At 38.9% G+C, this 21,812-nt stretch overlaps 1 protein-coding gene across 1 annotated transcript in view; it reads right to left on the bottom strand.

Annotated features, from left to right (window-relative positions):
• The window catches only part of LOC309666647 (uncharacterized protein), a 613,160-nt gene that overhangs the window by 26,902 nt on the left and 564,446 nt on the right, over nucleotides 1–21,812 (bottom strand). The window contains exon 7 of the transcript XR_014267188.1: nucleotides 6,873–8,000. The gene's annotated coding sequence lies outside the window, so the exon portion shown is untranslated. The remainder of the gene's footprint in view (nucleotides 1–6,872; nucleotides 8,001–21,812) is intronic.

The following is a 21,812-nucleotide window of genomic DNA, read 5'->3' as shown; positions in this document are numbered from 1 at the left end:
ATGTTTTGACCAGGGAATAATGGTGTGAATTGGTAATAAATTTTACCACTATAATTACAGTAAAGCCTATTTTTTCCCTAAACTTTTGTCTTTTGCCTTCCAAGAGATTTAAAGTTACAAGAATTCCTCATGAGACTTACAAAAATAACGAAATGGATAGAAAGGCTTCTAAGACGTGAGGTGAAGGCACTAGGTTGATTTAGCTCAGGGACGTGCCTGAGGGGTGGATTTACTTTCAAACATTTGGAGAACTGTTCTAGGATGCCAGTGGCCAGATGTCCTTCATTGACACAAAGGGCAAACCAAGAGACAATGGGCTAAAATTCCGGTAGAAACATGGGAACACGTTTCTAAGTGTGTAAGGCAGTAGTTTACAACCCTAGGTATATATTGATTTAACTGGGAGCTTTAAAAAATTACCATTGTCTTACGGTTACCAAGGGGGAAAGGGAGAGTGGGATGAATTGGGAGATTGGGATTGACATATATACACTAATATGAATAAAATAGATAACTAGTGAGAACCTACTGTATAGCACAGGGAACTCTACTCAATGCTCTGTGGTGACCTAAATGGGAAGGAAATCTAAAAACGAGGGGATATATGTGTACATATGACTGATTCACTTTGCTGTACAGCAAGAAACTAACATAATATTGTAAAGCAACTATACTCCAATAAAAATTAACTTAAAAAAATTACCAATGCCTCAGAAAAATTAAGTCAGCTTAAGCACTGATATTTTTTAAAAGTCTCTCAGGATATGTTAATATACAGGTAAGGCTGAGAGCAAGTGTGAGACAAGAATGTTCTATGAAATGACATCATTAAAGCATATTAAGAATTGAGCAAATAAGTTAGAGACAAAGAAAACATGCCCGTCGTTCTCTAAAGATGTTTGTTTTCAAGTCTCAACCTTAGAGGAAGCTCTCAAATTTTTTCCATATCTATGATTTCAGAAGGATACAAGTGCCATTTGCAGATCCAGAATTTAGACATGGAGTTGAGGTAATGTTCCTGCTTCCCGTAGGGGATTACTCATTATAAAACCAAACACAGTCTCCTAAAACTACCAGAAACAGAATAATCTTTAGGTTACTAAGTAGCTCTGACTCTGCCACCCTGAGATTCACCTGCTCCTTAGAGTTGTATCATTTTTTACTATAATGTCAACACCACCTGTCTGGGACATAGAAGGACGCTGCCCTGATCCCATTTCCAGCACTTTGGCTCAAATCTGTGTCCTTTCTCTTTGGAAGCAAGCTGGAACTCCCAGAGTGAATAACAATAAGTCAGTAAGATCTAAAGGGTGTAATCTCAGACATGTTGACAAACTTCAAAAATCTATTTATGCATTGTCAGCTTATTTGCCAAGCCTGTTCCAATCCACCCGCTGCCTTGAGACAGCTACACTCCTGCCCTCCAACCCAGGCACAAATTGTAAATATCTGGCTAATTTCTTTCATTTGCTTTTACTCTACCTATCCCCTATATAGTAACTGCGTAGTCTGGCCACATGGGATCTCTTTCTATTCTACACAATATCTCTCTAGTTAAATCCCGGATAAGAAGATTCAGTGCTTTAGGTTACAGGAGAAGAAAGAACAGGAGGACAAGGAAAAGAAGGAGCAGGAAGAGAAAAAAGGGGGAAGGGGGAGGAGGAGGAGAAGGAGAAGCAAAAGAAAAGAGGAGGAGAAGAGGAGGAGGAGGAGAGGGAAGAGATGAAGAGGAAGAAGGAGAGAAAGAGGAAGAATTGAATGAAGAGGCGGGGGGAAGAGAAACCTAAATTTTTAGATCAATACTATATGTCAGCTGCTTTATTTCCAGTATGTCTATATAGTATTATGATCTTCAAAATAAACATGGGTATTGAGTATTATTTTCCAGACAATGAGACACAGTTTTCAGAGGTGAAATAACTCTCCCAAGGATACACAGATATAAGAATCAGGCTGAGATGAAATGGGAGCCTATCCTACTAGACAGCTCATGATCTCTCCACTCTCTTTGTTTTTCTTCCTCAGTCCTATTTCTGGGAAAAATGAGTCATATCTCCCCAGATTTGCCACAAGTCCAGGACACGTCAATCCCATAGCATTTCGCATGAGTGACACCTGCAAGAATTGTACAATGTAGTTTCCATAAATCCATCTCTCCTCAAGTATTTATTCTACAAATGACCTACTCTTCAAATGAGAGACTCTATATTCCTTCCTTCAGTTCTGATAATTACATTTAGGTATGTCATATTCAAACCACAGGAAATTAAAAAAGAAGAAGAAAAATCATAAAAAGAAAAGGGGGAAAAAACATTTACTTAAGAGGAACAAGGATAAGAACTATAGTGGACCTCTCATCAGAGAACAGGAAATCAAGAAGAGAGTGAGTTAGTGTTGAAAAAAACCAAAAAAACCCCCCAAAAACCTAAAATTCTGTATCTATCAAAATTATCCTCTGAAAGTGAATTAGAAATTTACAAAAAACCAAAAAACTGGAATTCACCACCAGCCAACCTACTCTGCAGGAAATATTAAGAGAATTTCTTCAGAGAGAAGGAAAATGATAAAGGTCAGAAACCTGGATCTACATAAAGAAAGGAAAGCATTGAAGAAGGAACATATAAAGATAAAATAAAATCTTTTTTTTCTAATTCTTATTTGATCTAAAAGATACTTTTAAGAACAATAATAATAACAATGTATTAGGTGATTATAAATGAGTGAAATGAGTGACAGCAATGTCACAGGGGAAGCAGGGAGAAATTGAGAATAATTTTTTATAAGTACCTAAACTACTTGGTAAGAGCAAAGTATTATTTGTTTTTGTTTTTCTTTGTTTATTTTTTTAATTAATTTTTATTGGAGTATAGTTGCTTTTTTTAAAATTAAATTTTATTGAAGTATACTTGCTTTGAGCATAGTATTATTGGAAATTGGACTTAAAGTAGATAAAAATGTAAATTGTAAATTTTAGGGCAATCAGTGAATTTTTAATATAATCAATATGCTAAAATAGGAGATAAAATGATATAAATTGATCAATTAAAACTAGAGAAGTCAGAGAGAAAGGGGGAATATAAATGCAATGAATAAAAAAGAATTTCAAATATGGTAGGTATTAATCCAATTAAAATTCACATAAAATGTGCAGTCTAAATAAACCAATTGGAAAACAGAGGTTGTTAGTGTTTTTTGTGGGTTTTTTTTACATCTTTATTGGAGTATAATTGCTTTACAATGTTGTGTTAGTTTCTGCTGTATAACAAAGTGAATCAGCTATATGCATACATATATCTCCATATGCCCTCCCTCTCGCGTCTCCCTCCCACCCTCCCTATCCCACCCCTCTAAGTGGTCACAAAGCACCAAGCTGATCTCCCTGTGCTAGGCAGCTCCTTCCCACTGTCTATCTATTTTGCATTTGGTAGTGTATATATGTCAATGCTACTCTCTTACTTCATCCCTGTTAGAGTGGTTTTAAAAGTAAAAATGACCCACTCCATGTTGTCTGTAAAAGCCTACTTTATTATTTTTTAATTTTTATTTTATACTGGAGTATAGTTGATTAACAATGTTGTGTTAGTTTCTGGTGTAGAGCAAAGTGATTCAGTTATAGATATACATGTATCTATTCTTTTTCAAATTATTTTCCCATTTAGGTTAAGCCTACTTAAAATACAAATATTTTAATAGTTTAAGAGTAAAGGAATAGAAAAAGCTACATCATACTAATACTAACAAAAAGGAAGCAATATTGATTTCAGACAAAAAGGACTTCAGGACAAGGAAAAGATTCAGAGATAAATAGAAGCATTACATGATGATAAAGAGTCAATTCTCTAAGAAGACACAGTAATTCTAATTGTGTATGCACCTAACAAAAGAGCATGAAAATACACAAGGCAAAAACTAATAGAACTAAATGGGGAAATAGACAAATCCATTCTTAATGGCGATTTCAACACCCCTTTCACTATTTGATAGATCAAGCAGGCAGCAAATCACTACGGATACAGATGACTTAAACAGCATTATCAATCAACTTGATCTCATTGACATGTATGGAATACTTCATTCAATAGCAGAATATACATTTTTCTCAAGATTACATGCAATATTATCCAAAATATACCAAATTCCAGGCCACTAAAACACATCTTAGCAAATTTGAAAGAACATACAAAGCATGTTCTCAAACCACAGTGGAAATAAATTATAGAGAGATAGCTGGAAATCCACAAATATCTGGAAATTAAATAACATACTTCTAAAGAACCTATGAGTCAAAAATGAAGTCCCCCCCAAATTTTTTAAATATTTTGAACCAAATATAAATGAAAACACAACATGAACATTAGAGAGATGCAGCAAAAGTAGTGTATAGAAGGAAGTTTATAGCATTAAATGCTTATATTAGAAATTAAGAAAGATCTGAAATGAACAACCTAGGAAAATTAGAGAAAGAATAGCAATTTAAGCTTTAGGTAGCAGGAAAAAGCAAGAAGTAATGCAAATTAGAGTAGAAATCAATGAAATTGAAAAAAGGAAACCAACAGAGAACATTGCTTTTAAAAATATGGTTTTTTGAAAAAATCAACAAAGTTGATAAACTTCTAATCAAGCCAACCAAGAAAAAAATGAGGGAAGACAGAAATTACCAATACCAGAAATGAAAAAGGGAACAACACTAATGATAATAAGGAAATACTACAAAAATCTCTATTTGTACAAATTTGATAATGTAGAAAAAATGAACCAGTTCCTTGAAAGATACAAACTACTAAAATTCATACAAAGAGAAATAGATAACCTGAATAACTCTATGCTTATTAAAATAGAAATAATATTTTAAAACCTAAAAATAATTACCAGACCCAGATGTTTTCACTGATGATTCCACCAAGTATTTAAGGAAGAAACAATACCTATTCTCTGTAATCTCTTCCAAAAAGATACAAGCAGAGGGAATACTTCTTAATTTATTCTCTGAAAACAGAATTACCTTAACATGTAAAGCAGATAATATTACAAGGAAAGCAAAAAAAACAGATCAGCATCTTCCATGAACATAGATGCAAAAACTTCAACAAAACATCAGTAAATAGAATCTAACAATGTATAAAAAGAATTATACACTAGGAACAAGTGGGATTTATTCCAGGTATCTAAAGCTAGTATAACATTTGAAAAATCTACCTGTGTAAGCCAACACATAAGTGGGCAAAAGAAGACAAAGAAGATGCTGAAAAGCATTTGACACATCCAACATCCATTCATGATAAAAACTCTCAATACTCTGGAATAGAGGGGAACTTCCTCAACTTGATAAAGGATATCTACACAAAACCTACACCTAACATGGTAGCTCATGATAGGAGACTGGATACTTCCCCACTAAGACTGGGAAAAAGGCAGAGATTCTCTTACCACTTCTGTTCAGCAACACACTGAAAGTTCTAGCTAGTGCAATAAAACAAGAAAAGATTGGAAAGGAAAAAATAAAACTCTTTGATGATGACATGACTGTACAGAAATCTCCACTGAATCTGCAGAAAAACACTCCTGGAACTAATAAGCAAATACAGCAAGATCACAACATACACATCAATACAAAACTCAACTGCTTTCCTGTATACCAGCAATGAATAATTGAAATTTGAAATTAAAAAATATTTACAATAGCACCAAAAATGAAGTACTTAGGTGTAAATGTAACAGCATGTACAAAATTATATGCAGAAATCTAAAACACTGATGGAAGAAATGAAATATCTAAATTAATGGAGAAATATTCCATGTTCCTGCACTGAAAGACTCAATAGTCTGATGATGAAACTTCTTCCCAAATTGATCTGTTTATTCAACCCAATCACTATCAAAATCTGATATCAGGATAGTGTCTAAAATTTATATGGAAAGGCAAAGGATCTAGAAGGCTCAACAAAATATTGAAGAAGAACAACACATTCTCTGATTTCAAGACTTCTTTAAGAAGTTACAGTCATCAAGAGAGTATAAAGGATGGCAGATGTTAGGGGCCAGGTTTCTTACTGTTGGAGGGGGAGTTACGGACAAGGAGGGGGAGTTACGGACAAGCAAGGGGAGAAGTCTAGAATGACCCATGTGGTACGAGATTAGAGTTGAGCGTGTTAGCGTGAACTCAGGTTTAGCTTAATATAAATACTTATAGATACGTGGTATACGGTATCACTACACACACATATATTTCCTTGCTCTGTCAGCTGAGAGGGCCTAGTGGTACTGACACTCCAGTCGCAATGAGCACAACTGGGACACAGATCTTGGATTCTAATACAATTCTCAGTAAAAGGAAGTAGGGACCCTTAGAGAAATGGCTTCCTGGAGGACTGGGTCAGTGGATATATAAGATACATTTGGAGCATCTTGTAGTGCTAAAAAACCCCTAAAAAACAAAACCAGTCAAACAAACCAAAAACCCCCAACGATGTTATGTCAAAGGGATACAGGAATTAACTGAAAGAGCTCCCAATGGCCAAAGCTAGAACACTTGAACAACAAATAAACTTGAATTGGATAATAGTCCAAAATGTGAAATAAATATCCATGAGTCCACATTGATATACACTAATGATTGAATAAATAAATCAGTAGAACAGATACGTCTCCCATCCAGAAGAATTCCAATAATTTATATACTACCATTCACGGAGGTGGAACATAATTCCCCATTCCTTAGTGTGAGCTGCATATCGTCACTTCCTTCCAAAGAGTATAGCGTGGAAAAGGGGGAAAAAAAGAGTATGTAACAATGGAGAAACATGACAAATGCTACCTCAGCCAGGAGTTCAAGGTTAACATCAAGAGTGATAGTCATATTGATAGGATATTACCTTAATATGCCGTGATGAGAATGGTGCTTTAACTCTGTGGTTTTCTTACCGGAAGGCAAGCAAGACAAAGGGACAGTCTTCGTTCTGGAGGGGAAGGGGAAATTAGCAGTTAGAGGAGAACTGATGTCAGGTGGGTTCATTAGTTACCAGGGAAACCAGCAGAGGGGCACACCCTCACCAGCCCCTTGGATAAGAACAATCACCAGCTGGGGCCTGGGACAAGTGGGCAGGAAGGTCAGTCATGTGCATAGGGTGAAGCAGGCGCTGGTCTGGCAGGGGGTGTACAGAGAGCAAGAGAACCGCCATCTTGAGTGGCCTGACCATGAACTCCATCCCTACACACCCTGCACGACCGACCCTTACAATCTCTGTCCACCCCTCTTCCACAATATCCCTGGGGTCAGGTATGTAGGGGGCACTGCAACCAGACACCACAAATACACTACAGACACCAGCAGCCAAAGAGCATCGTGAATAAGACACCTAGTATGCTCAGAACAGACATTTGCCAGGATGTGGGCAAATTTTGGAGCCAAGCACTTACCGGGTCAATGGAAAGGGAGTCAGTAGCAGCAGTGCCCTGTCCAGTTATAAGGAAGGCAAGGCCACCCCTGGTTTTCACAAACCCAGAGCCACCTGCATGGGAAGGGGAAGGCCCAGCTTTAAAAGAAACATTCTGGTGGCCTAGCCAGGAGTCAGCAGTCACAGTATAGGTCTGCCACCCCATGTTATGTTGAGTGCCATTAGGGGTGGACCCAGTAGGTCCTTCCAAACAAAACACAGTTAATCCCACTAGTTGGACTTGTGTGTCCAGCAGCCAGCCTATACCACCCACATAGTATAGCCCAGGGGGCTCATGGGCGGTCAGCTGTACAGTAACGTTTACCAACGGGGGTCCTTCTGATATACTGACATGTGGGCCAGGAAGATGGTGAGTCTTTCCCCCCACGGTCAGTAGTCCCCACATAGTCACAGTAGCCGGGTCAAGTTTTCATGGAAGCCCAGAGGAGGACAATGGCATCTGGCTGTAGACCCAGCAATTCGCCTCATTTTGCAGTGAGGTCCGTGTTGCTGTTCAGTCTTCAAATAGATTTCCTCCTCTTGGGCTGGGGGTGAAATGTGGGGCATCTAACAGGTACAGCACAGGGGAGATCACGACAGTTAACGCAAAGTACAAGCGGTAACTGCATTCCGAGATAATGCCACACCCGCCTGAGGTTTTTGTCCTGGTGTGCAATACAGTTCAGAACACTCACGTTTTCAGTAATACAATAACATGTCCAAAACCACGTATACAATGGCCACCTAGTTTTACGTTGGATGTCTGAACCACAGTGACTCCATTTTGACTTTCAAATGCATTCGCCTCCTCAATGGCCAAAGCAGATGCACAACGCCTGTCTGAACGACCACAAAACAGGCTGATCTGGTCAGTAAAATTTAAGTTAAACCATGTATTGAACATAAGCCAGAATGACTTCCCCATACCTCAATGTGTACAGATTTTTCCATCATTTCCCCTTTTGACTGTAAAACTTTCAATAGAAAGTACTGATGATCAAACTATCCATCCCTCAATGCTGGGGTGCTGGCTCCTACCCCAGGTTCAGATCATGTCCCTTGGTGCTAGGCCTTCTTTATATTTGCCTAGGCATTCACGATGGGGGAAAACTAATCAGATCTCCTGAACAGGCTCAAGGTATGTTAATGGGGGAAACACTTTATAGGCTATACACTTTATCACTTATACCCAACTGTCACACAAGCCTTGTACATGTGTTTTTAGCAGCAGACTTAAAGCAGTGTCACATTTCATGAGTAGTTATATTGCAGGAAAGGTGACCCCTTCCAGGGCCCGAGAGTGATCTCTTGTCTAACATTCAGAAATGAATTGTCCAAGGAGACACACGTGCTGACAAAGCAAGAGACTTTATTGGGAAGGGGCACCTGGGTGGAGAGCAGGAGGGTAAGGGAACCCAGAAGAACTACTCTGCCACATCGCTCGCAGTCTCAGGTTTTATGAGAATTGGGTTAGTTTCCAGATTGTCTCTGGCCAATCATTCTGACTCAGGCTCCTTCCTGGTCGTGTGCACATCACTCAGCTAAGATGGATTCCAGAAAGAGGATTCTGGGATGTTGGTAGGACATCCGGACTGACATCTCCTCTCTCCTTTTAACCTTTCCCGAATTCTTCCAGTTGGTGGTAGCTTGTTAGTTCCACATTCCTAATGAGGCCCTCCTGTTGTGAGTTAACTTAATCAAGTGGTTACTATCGGGCCTGGCCAGGGCGGGCAGTTTCGGACAGTGGTTCTCCTAACAGTTATATTCTGTGACAATGTCACTAGATAATTTTCTTTCCGCCCAGAGCATCAGGGCAAAAGTATGGCTAACACAATAACTTTCATAAATACAGACCTCAATTAACAGAAGTAGAATTTAACATCCACTGAAACATAATATTGTGCTAAAATTACCCTCATCTCCACCAAACAGAGCCAAATCAAAACTAATTTGTTTGCAAAATAAGTCTTGTCAATTGACCGCATAGGCTCCTCCAAACTGGCTGAGGGGGGAACACCTCAGGAGTCTCAGACTGAATTCCCAAAAGGCCTCTCAAGGCCAGGAAGGACATGCCAAAGGCCTGCTATCAGGCTCTGCCTTGGTGGATTTTTCTCTTCTAGACGTTCCCAAAGTATTGAGATTCCTGAGTTAATGAATTTTCTTTATTTAACTTAGCTTAGTTTCAAGTTACCAAAATCCAGAGAGACTAATTTAGACAGACATTCCCAAAGCATAATTATTTCTACAGAGTTTACCTAAAAGCTCTTTTTTCTCCTTTCCACTTAAGATTAAAGTTCCAAAGAACCCAGGTAGATCATTTACATCTCAAAGGCCCAAGAGAAATACCAATTCCTTCTATAAATAGAAAGCTAGCTTAACCGATTACAAACGTCTCACTTGGATACAGTATCTGAGCCATTAAGGCCACTGATCTCCAGACCTCTTGGCAGCTCGCATTCATCAAGAACAGGACCACGAGGCCGCATGTACTAGTGGACAGCCCCCCAGGACTTCCCCCGCAACTCTCGGGATCGCCCCTGGAACTTCTGGGCCCCATATTTTAGTGGACAACCACCCCGACATTACCCCTGAAACTTCTGGGATTACCCCTGGAATCTTTGGGCCCCCTGTGTTAGTGGACAGCCTCTGCAACTTTCCACTCCCCGTCCTGTATTTCCCAACGTTTCCATGCTCACGGGAGTTTCCTTGGTCTCCTGGCTGCTCTGCCAATTGTTGGGCTGCTCCCCCTGAAGGCCTACAAGGCCTGTGCTTACCCAGCTTCAAGAACAAAGAAAGAGCTGAGTCAGCGACAGAGACCTCAATGGTTTAATGGACGGGGGAGCTTACCTGTCTGAGGCAAGGTCCTAGAGTGACACCCCACCGTTTGCAGCAGACCGGACATGGCAGCCGGCTTAACTCAGGGGAGGAAGGTGGGATTATAGGGGAATTGATGTCAGGTGGGCTTATCAGTTACCAGGGAAACCAGTAGAGTGGCATGCCCTTCACAGCCCCTTTGATAAGATTAACACCAGCTGGGACGTGGGGTAAGTACGTAGGAAGGTCAGTCGTGTGCATAGGGTGTAGGTGAAGCAGGCACTGGTTGGGCAGGGGATGTACAGAGAGCAAGAGAACAGCCATCTTGAGTGGCCTGACCATACACCTCCCCAAAACCCATCACTGCAGTCCAATTCTGAGAGGAAAAGTGAGAAACTTAGCACGGCAAAAAGGAGGTGTGGAGACATCACAATTAAATGTAAGGTGGTAGCCTGAATGGGATCCTGGAATAGAAAAAGGAAATCTGAAAAATGTGTGGACTCTAGTTAATAACAATGTAATGATATCAGTTCATTAGTTGTGACAAATAACTAACTACAGTAATATGAGATGTTAACAACAGAGAAACCCAGGTGTAGGGTATATGGGAACCCCCTGTACTCTCTTCACAAGCTTTCTGTAAATCTAAAAGTATTCTAAAATAAAAAGTCGATTTTGAATAAACACTGAGAAAGCATTTTCTGCAATCCCTATTTTCCCCTTTAAGCTCTCTTCTTCTGTATTTGTGTTATTTATTGATGTTTTACTGAAGTAAGTCTTCAGTTTTATTACTGAAAAAGAATTCAATTTAAAATGGCATAAGTCATAAGATTGAACACATACATGTAGGGACTGGGTCTAATAATGCTTATATTTATTTCTGCATATATACATGCTCAATGCCTTGAGAAAATAGTTTGATTAAATAGCAAGGAACATAGCTACAGATGAACAAAAGGCAGTGTGAACAGGACTCTAGAGGATTTTTATCTACTAAGAGGACTCTGGCCAAATTGTTGGAATAACTGATAACACCACAGCTCTCAAAACCAATGAAATGATCATGTCACGAATAAATGAAAAATTATGAGCATCAACTTGACAACATTTAGGTTGCTTCCATGTCCTGGCTATTGTAAACTGTGCTGCAATGAACATTGCGGTGCATGTATCCTTTCAAATCATGTTTTTCTCCAGATATATGCCCAGGAGTGGGATTGCTGGATCATATGGTAGTTCTACTTTTAGTTTTTTGAGGAAACTCCATACTGTTTACCATAGTGGCTGCACCAATTTACATTCCCATCAGCAGTGTAGGAGGGTTCCCTTTCCTCCACACCCTCTCCAGCATTTGTTATTTGTGGACTTTTTAATGATGGCCATTCTGACTGGTGTGAGGTGGTACCTCACTGTAGTTTTGATTTGCCTTTCTCTAATAATTAGCGATGTTGAACATCTTTTCATGTGCCTGTTGGGCATCTGTATGTCTTCTTTCGAGAATGTCTATTTAGAACACACTTATGGTTATCAAGGGAGAAGGGGTGTGGAGGGGGGGGAATGGATTGAGAGTTTTGGATTAACAGATGCAAACTATTATATATAGAATAGATGAACAATAAGGTCCTACTGTAGAGCATAGGGAACTATATTCAATACCCTGTAATAAACCATAATGGAAAAGAATATGAAAAAGAATATATATATATATATATATATATATATATATATATATATATATAACTGAATCACTTTACTGTACTCCAGAAACTACACAACGTTGTAAATCAACTATACTTCAAAGAAAAATACATTTAAAAATAAATAAATAAATAGAAAGAATTTCTATTTATTTCTGCCCTATACTGCCTCTCCTCTGTTTTGTCCCTAGAAAATTTCTCATATTTCTCTACTGTATAGAAGTAGAACTGCCTTGCTTTTCATTAGTGCAAGCCATTTATATGAGAAAGCAGAATTCTATAAACAGAAAAGATACTCACTGACCACAAATCTACTTCCAAAGGGAAAGTATCCTGTGGAAGCAAATGGAAAAACAGCACATGCCAGAATTTTAAATGGAAAAAGAAGCACATGTAGAATTTTTAAAATGCATAACTTAACAGATCTAATCTCACTTAGTGATAATATTTATGGGGAATACTAATGAACTACTTCCTCTGAAACAGGGTTTTTCTCTCAACTGGGATTTGAGGCTATATGTTTCCTTGCCTTTTTCCTTGAAATAGCTTAGCCTTTAACCATATTTGTATGGGAAAGCAGCATAAAATACCTTTTTAAAGTCAATTTAGGCAAAACAATCCTTTTTCTCATGTGAGTTCTATAAAGATAATATAATAACCAAGCAGGAAGTGAAAATACAAGATGGCCCTGCCCCCCAAAGAAAACCTGATCAAAATGGAAAGGTTAAACTTACTTATGATATCAAATGTTTTCATCGTGGGAATGGAAGTGCAAATAAATGAAAGCTGTACAAATAACTTCACTTTACATAACTAACATTTACTGAGGATTTCTCATGTATCTCCTTGACCTTAGCATATATTATGGTATGAATTATTTTTATGAATTATTCAACAACTTGAATTATTTTTGAATGAGCTGAATGTAATATTTGGCTACAATAAATATACAGATTATTTTCAGTCTTTAAAAAGTCCTTTAAAATATCACTGCTCATTCCTTTAAATCATATCTCATTGCATATAGAGCCATCTCTGACAGAGAGAGAGCAGGGTGGGCGATCAAGGCAGAGTGTGGAATTTTCGAGCGGGATGAAACCTGCCTCTTTCCAAGTCTCAGTGAGCAGTGAGATGGAAATTCCAAAGAAGGCTAGATAAGATGTCTGGCCTACTTTAACCACCACACACCGTTTTTCTATTCATATTTGAAATTTTCTCTGTCCTTTCAAGTTTGCATGCAATAAAGTTGAGGGATGCATAACAAAACGTCAGAGGATTTTGATAATGAATTTGGGACTGAATAAAGTGGCTTATGAAGAATGAGAGCAAAGGAAGATTCCTTGACATGACTTTCACATGTGAAAAAACATTTTGAGAACACATGTTTATTTTCTCTACAAAGTAGATACTGCATATCAAAATCTGTTTTAAAAAACCAAACCACCCAACTTTCTTTCTTTGGAAAGAAATTTTTATTCTGAACGATCATTTCATTGGTGTTCATTCATCCACAGTTCGGTAAACTGCTAAACATCTGTCCATGCACTAGCCCATAGCATATGCCTTGTCAAGAACACACCATCTGCCTGGTAATAGAATACATCCAGACAGAAGCAACTAGAGGGTCGACACCCAGGTTGTGGAGATCCTATCCACAATACACACAAATATACATGTATACATTTGTGAGTATACACACAAGGTCATACACACACACATACACACAGAGAACTCATTATAAGGAAGAAATATGGCATAGAAAAGAAATAGATTTTTGAGGAAAGTGCTTTAATTTAGATAGTAAGCTGTGAAAGAGCAAAAATCAACCCTGGTGCATTGAACTTTATGTTTTTTAAACCTTTATGAAGCCAAGTGCGGAGGTTTAGAGCATACTTTTTGGACTGGAAAGTTGGACTTCACATACCAGCCCTATGTTTCATTTCCTATGAAACCATAGGAAAATCGTGTAATCTCTGTCCTTTATCTTCTTGTCTATGACCTGAAGAGTGTGCATGGCAAATGACAAAATCTTTAAAAAGTTTAATAACCATTATGTCTCTATTTTCATAGGCGGAAATGCTCTTTCCTTTACTTCTCCACCTGTTTTTATTGTTCTAATCCTTCAAGGCCCACTTCAAATACAAGAGTAATAATCATAATAGAATTTAGAAATTCCCCTGAGTTCTCCAACTCCACTCTGCACAGAACTAATTTCCCCCTCTTCTCTGCTCCCAGAACACCTTGGAAACACCATCAATTGGTTACAAGTAGGTGAGAATCCTGGCAAGTCTGGAGTATACTGGAAGGACCCAGGTCTTGGAAAACTTTTTCAGGAAGACCACTCCAAATTTTGATACATCCTTAGATTGAGGTGAGAAAGGAGAAAATCCAAGCTTCTGGATATTTTGATACAAATCCCCAGAAAGATTTATAAGGCCTCCTCCTCCCAGACCTCTCCAACCCCCAACAATTCCCCCAACATATTACATTGTTTTAGAAGAAAGAACAATGACTTAACCATCTGCTGTCCCTAGCTCTAACCACAGGACTTAAAAACATTACAAGTGTTCAATAAATGCTTCTTGACTAACTAAATGAAAAATAGCGCTTGTTGTTCCTCTCCAGAATATATTTCTAACTTAAAATGGATTTATAGGATGTAGGCAAGGAGACCTTCTCTTTTTAGGTTCCGGAACTAATATTGCTGTTAGCCTCGCTCAACACTCAGAAGTCTGGCTTACTATAGTAATATATATGTATTTTATTATGGAAAATATATGTGTTTTATTATAAAATATATATATATCTGTGGCACATTGAAACTTTCTATTTTGTGATGAATCAACTTTTGTGAAAATGTTATGTAAAAACTAAACAATTTAAGAATCTACAGCATAAGTCCCAAATTAATACATTAGTTCAATAATGTAAATGTATTTAATTAACACTAATCTCTCCTTTGCAACGTTTCGTCTATTTGAACATTCCCATGAAGAGGACATGTAATATCTAACATCCATTGGACAATTTGATAACTAGAATTTCATAGTGTAGGAAAAATGAAAAACTGTTTAATTATAATTTGATTAAAAAATAGAATTTGGTATTTGAGGATGCCCACTATGTGGCCTAGGAATAAAAGTAAAAAGAAAGAAAGAAAGGATGAGGAATGAAGAAAGATGGGAAGTGAATCAGGAGAAAGCAAGGAATAGGAAGTGTGGGAAGGAAAGGAAGATTTGTTTTTTCCATCTGCTTCTTTAAATCTATTTACTTGTAGTATCTCAATATCATTAAACAGGCTCTCAGAAAGTGTTAAGAGAATTAAAAACCATGAAGATAATAAAAAGTAGTTCAGGCTAAAGATTTTTAATAACCAAATGAAAACACTAATCCCTGGCATTTTTGTCAATCCTTAACAAGGCAGCCATTAGAGCAAGACCACCAGGAACCACATTTTTAATTATTCAAGATAAAGCACATGTTTTGAGATTCAAGAATGTAAAACATGATCTTGCTTTGTTGAATACATTAGAGAGTAAATTAGGATGAGGCTGACAATTAAAGCGTGTTTCTAAATGTAAGGCACACTACGAGACTGCTGACTGGTAGTTTAGTAATTAAATTCCTCATAGAAACACTTTTATCATCTATACAATTAGGACACTTTCATTTGCAAGTGTCAGAAAGCCAACTCTAACTTAAGAAATGGAATTTAATGATTTATGTAATTGAGAAATCCCATAGGTGATGCTGGCTTAAGGCACAGATAGTTTCGGGAGCTTAATGATAAATATTTCTTCCCTCTTCCTTCTTCCCTTCTGTTATCTTCCCCTGTCTTTCTTTCACTTCCCTCTTCCCTTCTCCTCTTTCTCTTTTGTCTAGCCCATTGCTCCTTCCTCATCTCTTGGCTTTAATTTCTTCTGTGTTGGCTTCATTCCTATGCGGGCTCTCCCTTTATAATGAAATGTTGGCCATCAGGATTATGGAACTCAATTTTGAAAGAAGAGCAACCTTAATAGAAAGAGAGCTGCTTTTCAGAGCCTTGGCAAAGCTTTCCTGGGAGATGCTGATTTGCATGGGCTGGGTGGCCTAAGCATCTCTGAATCGAGCAAGGAGTTCTTACAATTGTGGTGCTCTGATTGGCCAAGGCTGGGTCACATGCCATCTTTGTGGTGCCAGGAAAAAACATGATCAACTCTACCCAAAACCAAGGAGCTCTCTAGGTATAGGTGAGTAGTGGTATAGCAGCAGCAGTGCATCTCAAACTTTAATGTATATTTAATCAAACTGAGGACCTTGTTAAAAATGTGGATACTCATTTAACAAGTCAGGGTGAGACCAGAAATTCTAAACTTATAACAAGATAACAGGTGGTGTTGATATTGTTGGTTTGGGAACCACTTTGAAAACCACTGTTATTTGGTCAAAGATACAGAACAGGCAAAGGCAACAAACAGACACCAATCAAACTACCCAAACAGTTTTAGACACATTCCATTATTATGGTTTTAGAAACACATTCTTGAAAAAAATATAAATTTTGAATTAAAACAGGAGCAGTCCTTCACAAGTCCACATATAACAAGAGAAATTTTAAAAGAATTATAGAAAACTTGGTATGAGAGGGAGCTTCAAGATGGTGGAAGAGTAAGACGTGGAGATCACCTTCCTCCCCACAAATACATCAGAAATACATCTACACGTGGAACTGCTCCTATAGAACACCCACTGAACGCTGGCAGAAGACCTCAGACCTCCCAAAAGGCAAGGAACTCCCCACGTACCCGGGTAGGACAAAAGAAAAAGGAAAAAACAGAGACAAAGAATAGGGACGGGACCTGCACCTCTGGGAGGGAGCCATGAAGGAGGAAAGGTTTCCACACACTAGGAAGCCCCTTTGCGGGTGGAGGCTGCGGGTGGCGGAGGGGGGAAGCTTCGGAGCCACGGAGGAGAGCGCAGCCACAGGGGTGCGGAGGGCAAAGCGGAGAGACTCCCGCACAGAGGCTCGGCGCCGAGCAGCACTCACCAGCCTGAGAGGCTTGTCTGCTCACCCGCCGGGGCGGGCGGGGCTGGGAGCTGAGGCTCGGGCTGCGGTCGGATCACAGGGAGAGGACTGGGGTTGGCGGCGTGAACACAGATTGAAGGGGCTAGTGCGCCACAGCTAGCCGGGAGGGAGCCCGGGGAAAGGTCTGGAGCTGCCGAACAGGCAAGAGACTTTTTCTTGCCTCTTTGTTTCCTGGTGCGTGAGGAGAGGGATTCAGAGCACCGCCTAAACGAGCTCCAGAGACAGGCGCGAGCCGCGGCTATCAGCGCAGAGTCCAGAGGCGGGCAGGAGACGCTAAGGCTGCTGCTGCCGCCACCAAGAAGCCTCTGTGCGAGCACAGGTCACTCTCCACACCGCCCCTCCCGGGAGCCTGTGCAGCCCGCCACTGCCAGGGTCCCGTGATCCGGGGACAACTTCCCCGGGAGAACGCACGGCGCCTCGGGCTGCTGCAACGTCACGCTGGCCTCTGCCGCTGCAGGCTCGCCCCGCCTCCTCCGTACCGCTCCCTCCCCCCGCCTGAGTGAGCCAGAGCCCCCGAAGCAGCTGCTCCTTTAACCCCGTCCTGTCTGGGCGGGGAACAGACGCCCTCAGGCGACCTACACGCAGAGGCGGGTCCAAATCCAAAGCTGAACCCCTGGAGCTGTGCGAACAAAGAAGAGAAAGGGAAATCTCTCCCAGCAGGCTCAGAGGCAGCGGATTAAATCTCCACAGCCAACTTGATGTGCTGCGTCTGTGGAATACCTGCATAGACAACAAATCATCCCAAACTGAGGAGGTGGACTTTGGGAGCAACGATATATATATATTTTTCCCTTTTTCTCTTTTTAGGAGTGTGTATGTGTATGCTTTTGGTCTGTACAGCTTTGCTTTTACCATTTGTTCTAGGGTTCTGTCTGTCTGTTTTTTGGTTTTCTTTTTGTTTTCTTAGTATAGTTTTTAGCACTTGTTATCATTGATGGATTTGGTTTTTGGATTGGTTGCTCTCTTCTTTCTTTCTTTCTTTTTTTTTTAAATGTTTTTATTACATTAAAAATTTTTTTAATAGTTATTTTTTATTTTAATAACTTTATTTTATTTTACTTTACTTTTTTTATTTTATTTCATTTTATTTTATCTTCTTTCTTTCTTTCTTTCTTTTTTTCTCCCTTTTATTCTGAGCCATGTGGATGACAGGCTCTTGGTGCTCCAGCCAGGCATCAGGGCTGTGCCTCTGAGGTGGGAGAGCCAAGTTCAGGACATTGGTCCACAAGACACCTCCCAGCTCCACATAATATCAAATGGCAAAAATCTCCCAGAGATCTCCATCTCAACACCAAGACCCAGCTCCACTCGACGACCAGCAAGGTAAATTGCTGGACACCCTATGCCAAACAACTAGCAAGACAGGAACACAGCCCCATCCATTAGCAGAGAGGCTGCCTAAAATCATAATAAGGCCACAGACACCCTAAAACACACCACCAGACGTGGACGTGCCCACAGAAAGACAAGATCCAGCCTCATCCACCAGAACACAAGCACTAGTCCCCTGCACCAGGAAGCCTACACAACCCACTGAACCAAACTTAGCCACTGGGGACAGACACCAAAAACAATGGGAACTATGAACCTGCAGCCTGAGAAAAACAGACCCCAAACACAGTAAGTTAAGCAAAATGAGAAGACAGAGAAACACACAGCAGATGAAGGAGCAAGGCAAAAACCCACCAGACCTAACAAATGAAGAGGAAATAGGCAGTCTACCTGAAAAATAATTCAGAATAATGATAGTAGATGATCCAAAATCTTGGAAATAGAATGGAGAAAATACAAGAAACATTTAACAAGGACCTAGAAGAACTAAAGAGCAAACAAATAGCGATGAACAACACAATAAATGAAATTAAAAATTCTCTAGAAGGGATCAATAGCAGAAAAACTGAGGCAGAAGAACGGATAAGTGACCTGGAAGATAAAATAGTGGAAATAACTACTGCAGAGCAGAATAAAGAAAAAAGAATGAAAAGAATTGAGGACAGTCTCAGAGACCTCTGGAACAACATTAAATGCACCAACATTTGAATTATAGGGGTCCCAGAAGAAGAAGAGAAAAAGAAAGAGACTGAGAAAATATTTGAAGAGATTATAGTTGGAAACTTCCCTAATATGGGAAAGGAAATTGTTAATCAAGTCCAGGAAGCACAGAGAGTCCCATACAGGATAAATCCAAGGAGAAACATGCCTAGACACATATTAAACTATTAAAAATTAAATCCAAAGAAAAAATATTAAAAGCAGCAAGGGAAAAGCTAGAAATAACATGCAAGGGAATCACCATAAGGTTAACAGCTGATCTTTTAAAAACTCTGCAAGCCAGAAGGGAATGGCAGGACATATTTAAAGTGATGAAGGAGAAAAACCTACAATCAATATTGCTCTACCCAGCAAGGATCTCATTCAGATTTGATGGAGAAATTAAAATCTTTACAGACAAGCAAAAGCTAAGAGAATTCAGCACCACCAAGCCAGCTTTACAATAGATGCTAAAGGAACTTCTCTGGGCAGGAAACACAAGAGAAGGAAAAGACCTACAATAACAAACCCAAAATAATTAAGAAAATGGTAATAGGAACATACATATTGATAATTACCTTAAATGTAAACGGATTAAATGCTCCAACCAAAAGACATAGACTGGCTGAATGGATACAAAAACAAGGCCCGTATATAGGATGTCTACAAGAGACCCACCTCAGAAATAGGGACACATACAGACTGAAAGTGAGGGGATGGAAAAAGATATTCCATGCAAACGGAAATCAAAAGAAAGGTGGAGTAGCAATTCTCATATCAGACAAAATAGACTTTAAAACAAAGACTATTACAAGAGACAAAGAAGGACACTACATAATAATCAAGGGATCAATCCAAGAAGGAGATATAACAATTGTAAATATTTATGGACCCAACATAGGAGCACCTCAATATATAAGGCAAATACTAACAGCCATAAAAGGGGAAATCGACAGTAACACAATCATAGTAAGGGACTTTAACACCCCACTTTCACCAATGGACAGATCATCCAAAATGAAAATATATAAGGAAACACAAGCTTTAAATGATAGATTAAACAAGATGGACTTAATTGATATTTATAGGACATTCCATCCAAAAACAACAGAATACACTTTCTTCTCAAGTGCTCATGGCACATTCTCCAGGATAGATCATATCTTGGGTCACAAATCAAGCCTTGGTAAATTTAAGAAAATTGAAATCATATCAAGTATCTTTTCTGACCACAACGCTATGAGACTAGATATCAATTACAGGAAAAAATGTGTAAAAAATACAAACACATGGAGGCTAAACAATACACTACTTAATAACCAAGAGATCACTGAAGAAATCAAAGAGAAAATCAAAAAATACCTAGAAACAAATGACAATGAAAACACGACGACCCAAAACCTATGGGATGCAGCAAAAGCAATTCTAAGAGGGAAGTTTATAGCAATACAATCCTACCTTAAGAAACAAGAAACATCTCAAATAAACAACCTAACCTTACAGTTAAAGCAATTAGAGGAAGAAGAACAAAAAAACCCCAAAGTTAGCAGAAGGAAAGAAATCATAAAGATCAGATAAGAAATAAATGAAAAAGAAATGAAGGAAATGATAGCAAAGATCAATAAAACTAAAAGCTGGTTCTTTGAGAAGATAAACAAAATTGATAAACCATTAGCCAGACTCATCAAGAAAAAAAGGGAGAAGACTTAAATCCACAGAATTAGAAATGAAAAAGGAGAAGTAACAAATGACACTGAAGAAATATAAAGGATCATGAGAGATTACTACAAGCAACTATATGGCAAGAAAATGGACAACCTGGAAGAAATGGACAAATTCTTAGAAATGCACAACGTTCCAAGACTGAACCAGGAAGAAATAGAAAATACGAACCGAGCAATCACAAGCACTGAAATTGAAACTGTGATTAAAAATCTTCCAACAAACAAAAGCACAGGACCAGATGGCTTCACAGGCGAATTCTATCAAACATTTAGAGAAGAGCTAACACCTATCCTTCTCAAACTCTTCCAAAATATTGCAAAGGGAGGAACACTCCCAAACTCATTCTATGAGGCGACCATCACCCTGATACCAAAACGAGACAAAGATGTCACAAAGAAAGGAAACTACAGGCCAATATCACTGATGAACATAGACGCAAATATCCTCAACAAAATACTAGCAAACAGAATCCACCAACACATTGAAAGGATCATACACCATGATAAAGTGGGTTTTATCCCAGGAATGCAAGGATTCTTCAATATACGCAAATCAATCAATGTGATACACCATATTAACAAATTAAAGAAGAAAAACCATATGATCATCTCAATAAATGCAGGAAAACCTTTTGACAAAATTCAACACCCATTTATGATAAAAAACTCTCCAGAAAGTGGGCATAGAGGGAACCTACCTCAACATAATGAAGGCCCTATATGACAGACCCACAGCAAACATGTTTCTCAATGATGAAAAACTGAAACCATTTCCACTAAGATCAGAAACAAGACAAGGTTGCCGACTCTCACCACTCTTATTCAACATAGTTTTGGAAGTGTTAGCCACAGCAATCAGAGAAGAAAAAGAAATAAAAGGAATCCAAATAAGAAAAGAAGAAGTAAAGCTGTCACTGTTTGCAGATAACATGATACTATACATAGAGAATCCTAAAGATGTTACCAGAAAACTACTAAAGCTAATCAATGAATCTGGTAAAGTAGCAGCATACAAAATTAATGCACAGAAATCTCTTGCATTCCTATA

Source organism: Balaenoptera physalus, assembly GCF_965194825.1.
Source record: "Balaenoptera physalus genome assembly, chromosome: 9".
NCBI classification, from domain to species: Eukaryota; Metazoa; Chordata; class Mammalia; order Artiodactyla; family Balaenopteridae; genus Balaenoptera; species Balaenoptera physalus.
Note: the sequence above shows the minus strand (reverse complement) of the source record. Positions and strands in the feature narration are given on the sequence as shown.